Source organism: Alosa alosa, chromosome 21 (genome assembly GCF_017589495.1).
Source record: "Alosa alosa isolate M-15738 ecotype Scorff River chromosome 21, AALO_Geno_1.1, whole genome shotgun sequence".
In the NCBI taxonomy this organism is placed as follows: Eukaryota; Metazoa; Chordata; class Actinopteri; order Clupeiformes; family Clupeidae; genus Alosa; species Alosa alosa.
In genome coordinates, this window is record NC_063209.1 from 27782534 (window position 1) to 27787533 (window position 5000).

At 40.8% G+C, this 5000-nt stretch overlaps 1 long non-coding RNA gene across 1 annotated transcript; it reads left to right on the plus strand.

Annotated features, from left to right (window-relative positions):
- The first annotated feature begins 520 nt into the window (after positions 1-520).
- On the plus strand, positions 521-3345 carry LOC125286974. The gene is made up of 3 exons (XR_007192267.1): positions 521-591; positions 2885-3012; positions 3282-3345. It is a non-coding gene; the product is annotated as an uncharacterized LOC125286974 (long non-coding RNA).
- The last annotated feature ends 1655 nt before the right edge of the window (positions 3346-5000 follow it).

Sequence of the window (5000 nt, forward strand, 5' to 3'; positions counted from 1 at the left end):
ATGATGTGGTGGTGGTGGGGGTATGATGTGGTGGTGGTGGGGGTATGATGTGGTGGTGGTGGGGGTATGATGTGGTGGTGGTGGGGGTATGATGTGGTGGTGGTGGGGGTATGATGTGGTGGTGGTGGGGGTATGATGTGGTGGTGGTGGGGGTATGATGTGGTGGTGGTGGGGGTATGATGTGGTGGGTGGTGTAATGTGTTGTCCTTATTTTTATTTAATTTTTTTTCATTTTGTTTTATAGGTCTACCTACGTTTAATCTATACATCTACATCACCATCCTTGTTAGTTAAGCTTACAATAGGCTGCTAACGTTATTAGCTGTAACGTTATGGTGTGCTAACCAGTGTCATGCATTGAAATGACATTCACGTGGTCAGTCAGCTAACATCAACGTTACCGACATAGTTGCTAGCTAAGATAGATAATTTAGCTAGATATTTGTCTACCAAGCAAACAACGTTACCCAAAATTAAAATGAAGAATGTAAAATTGTTTGCCTTTTCCATCAACAGATGTAACATTACTTAGAAGTGGATGCGATGATTGTCAGGATATGTGAGCCATGCTTGGATAATGTTCATCATGGGGTAAGTTTGATAGTAGCTCACTAGCGAGTAACGGTACCGATCCACTTGCACGACACGTCATACGCGTAGAGTCGCGCTGCCTCCCCTCGTTCAGTCGTGTGTGGGCATTTTGTTTAAAATGTCAGTTACCAGCTCATACTCAGTTCGTTTTAACGTATCTTAAGTGTTTTTCCACAAATGGACCACAATTTTAGGCATGTACTCAACAGTATACAACACATTAATAGCCTAAAACAAACTATGCAAGCCATTTGGAAATCTTGTTTTATTTAAACTACTCAATGCAATCTCAAATCCTCACCAGAAACACCAACAGTCAATATATTCATCCAAATCCTAGTTTCGTTTGTTTTATGGCAGGGGTCTCAAACACCCAGCCCGCGTCCGGCCCAATTCCGGCCCGCGATGTATGTCAAAATAATAATGTAATCCGGCCCTTGAGACTATTTTTAATTGCGACAAACAACGATACTGATTAAAATAGACGATAGAATGCGGTGACAAATCTCATTTGTACTCTGCTCCACTATGTGCTAGACATCCAGAGCTTCATTCAAACCCAAAATCAAGGCGCTAAAGTTTTCAGGAAATACTTATATTAGGCTACACGCGAGAAAAACACAAAGGCGTGCATTTGTAATGACGCGGAAGCGATGCAGGCCATAGTGTTGCATAAATTGAAGCAGAAATTAAGCAGAAATAGGCCTACACCAAATGTTGAAAAATGTTTACGTGTGATGAAGTCTTAGGTAGGCTATGTTATTCACCTATTCTAAATCTGAAGAAGAATATCCTTTTGGAGATTATGATCCATCGTCTATTGAATGGAGGTCGCGCTCTGCGTAGCCTATAATGACGGTGTCCACTAAGCATACCATGGTTATTTCGACCCTCTGCCCAACTTAGCTTGGAGGTTGCAGTGGTAATCATTTGATGATAGTGTCCGTAATGGACGTGGTACAAACAGCAGGGCTAGTAGAAATGGGGCTCTAAACTACAAAGTCACCCGTAATATGATGGAACTTCTGGGTACTCAGATTACCCAGCGATAGGAACTGATTTGACCAGAATACTTTATTGTAGGCCTTGTGGTTTTGAAACCATATACATCTTAGGTGTTGGTATACATTTTAAATGTTTTCCTGTTAATTTGTTATGTGGGAAATATGAAAAAAGGAAAGTAAACCTGCTCAAATATGTTCATCCAGTATTTACTGAAAGGTGCATAATTTGAGGTGCTTGCCATCCAGTGTAAAAATATTTTTATTTATAAGCTAAGGTTGCTAGCACAGGTGTCTAAAACTAGATAAAACACTTGCACTTTCTGTTTGCAGTTTGTGTGGTATTTGAAAAAAAGAACATTGCATTTTCAGAAATAGCCGGCCCTCCAATCAGATGACGTTGGCAGAATTGGCCCCCAGCTCATTTGAGTTTGAGACCCCTGTTTTATGGACTACTAGGTGGTCGTGGAAGAGATTGTTAAAACATTATTTGTCTTGTAAGCGGAACCAAAGTTTCACAGGCACCGTTGTGGTAGAACAAAGGACCCACAACCTCGTCCTGTCATTGGAGAGTCGCCTCGTGTTCAACGGATTCATTTGCATAAAGATGGGCTTCGCCCAGCTTTTTGACGCGCAACATATTTTCAAATGCAGCGCTGCCTTCCCGGAATGCTTTGTGGGCGCGTTAAAGTCGCTTGACATCACCCATAGGACTAGAGTGGAATGCGACACGACAAAATGAAGTGTCGTGCAAGTGGATCGGTACCGAAGCCTCACGACGTCCATTCATTTTTATGTTTGGGATCTATTCAAAGGAAATTTCATTTTTCAGAGCAATGTAACATTAGTGGAACATATGTTCCATTGAATCACATCATGATTTGCATTGTAGTTTCTGCATGAAGTGCTATTTGTGAATAACGTTAAAAGATAATTTCCATAATTTGTGCACTCATAAGCTGTAAAAATGTATTTGCCATGCAGCTGTTGATTTATTTGACTAGGCTATGTGCATGTTCGTAGATTTCTCCGACTGAGAAGCTCAATTCATTTCAGTTGAATGGGAAAAAGTAGAGGGGTCTGTAATTTGGTCCCAAAGTTATTTTTATGTCTACTAACAGTTACTTTTTTAAATTTATAGTGTTATGAAGTAGTGTTTGCTGTTAAATGCTTCTAGGCAAACAATATTGGAGTTAGGCAGAGAAATGTCAATGCTGATTTCTATGTAGTACCACAGCTCTACCACAGTATATTTTGGATAATACTAATATATTTATTTATTTATCTTGTAGTCTGGGCAAAGTTCTCCATAAATGAAGACAAAACCTTGACAGTGACTGAGGAACGGAAGTGGATGCTGATGTGTTTCCAGAGCTGGTTACCAAGGACATGTGCTTAGTCAGCCATGATTCTGATGAAGGTATTTTGCTTGGTTTGGGGTTTTATACAGGTGCCTTGCAAAGGCACAGAAGAAATTGTGGAGCTTTTGTTTATTTTTGCAAATGTACATGAATGTGTTGCATTTTCCCTCTTTGCTAGAGTCGCCTATCCCTGAGATTTAGTCTAGCCTAACGGATACATGTGTGTGTGTGTGTGTGTGTGTGTAATTTCTGACAAGGTTGTCAATTTCAACAGGGTTTTGCTTTTCGCCCCATTCTAAGTTGTACTGTGTCTTCTTTAATGTTTCAGGTTCTTCAAGACTTCAGCCTTCTTGTTGGATCTGAAACATCTGCAAGACATCTGGAAAGAGGGCCCTCATACAAACCCAAGCTGATAAAAGAAAGACCTGCACTACAAGCTACAAATACCATTGCTGCAACACCTATTGCTGTCTGCCAGGGAGGAACAAATGGAGTTGTCTGTAGACAACTTACAAGGTAATTGTATGGAGTAATGGATTTTAACATTTTAGTTGCCATTTTAGGAAATTACCTCTGCATTTCTGGATATTAATTTGAAGTTAAATTGTCAAAATACCTTTTTTTATGCATGACTGTTCAATCTGAATAATTAAATAGTTATTGAATGACTCTCCTCCAAACCCCACCCTAACCCGGGCTGGGACAGTGGTATGTCCACTTTACTCCTGCTGATGCACATCCTGTCACCTCAGCCATCTGGGAGAAAGAGGAGTCACAAGATCAGTGGAAGTCGAGCCATAGACAACTTGGTAGTATTTCACAAGGTGTGTAATTCCATTATCACACAGTATTGTCTTTGACATGAAGTGTATTCATTTGAACATGAGGACTTGATTATAATCCTTTCTCTTATGTTTCCTCCAGTCATGCCAGAGTCATGCCATGAGCACTTGAATGAAGATGAACGTCGGCAGCCATATCTGCTAGCTTTGGGAACCTCCAAGCGAGCCATCAACAGTTTCTACATAGCCATGGATAAGAAGCTCATTCCATGCAAAGGAGACACCTCTCTGGCAGCATTCGACAAGCTTTTCAAGGTTCATTTCATTTTCAGTTTGAGTTGCGACGAATCTCTATGCAACTTTTACATTCCTGCAGACCACCATCTACAATATTGAAGTGGGAACAACCAAAGAGAGCCCAAAAGTAAAGGCATTGCGAGCAAAGTTGATGAATGATGTATAGAAGCTAGGTGTTACGTTTGTGGGACACTGCATGGCTCTGGTGCCAATAATTCTACAGAAACACAACATCCATGTGTGTGTAAGTGAGAGAGAGGGAGTGTGTGTGTATAAGTGAGAGAGTGTGTGTGTATAAGTGAGAGAGAGGGAGTGTGTGTGTATAAGTGAGAGAGAGGGAGTGTGTGTGTATAAGTGAGAGAGTGTGTGTGTATGTAAGTGAGAGAGAGGGTGTGTGTGTGTTTGTGTGTGTGTTTGTGTGTGAGAGAAAAAGTGTGTGTGTGTGAGTTTGTGTACGTGAGAGAGAAATAGAGAGTGTGTGTGTATATGCGAGAGAGAGGGGGGGGGTGTGTGTCTGTGAGAGATAGAGGAAGTGTGTGTATAAGTGTGTGTGTGTGTATGAGTGAGTGAGAGAGAGAGGGAGGGAGTGTGCAGGGATTAAAGTGAAAAAAATAGTTTGACTGAACTTTTTTTAGGCCATAAGTCATATGTTGTTCATATCTACCTATAGAGATAGCAGGTTTTTAATGTACAAAAAAATGCAAACAGCAAAGTAAAGGGAGTATTTGCCTTATTCACACAGCGGCCATTGTTTAAACCAAAACGAGGCTACATGGTACACTTACTATATAATTAATGCCACCTACAGGTGAATGCATAGCACATAACAATCCTATGGTTTGTGTACCCTGTAGCCTCGTTTTAGCCGCCAATGGCCGCCATGTGAATGAGGCGAATTGAGAGTGTTCTTGATTGAGATTGAGTGTTCCTGATGAACAAAACAATATTTCAGTACCATCCCTGACCAT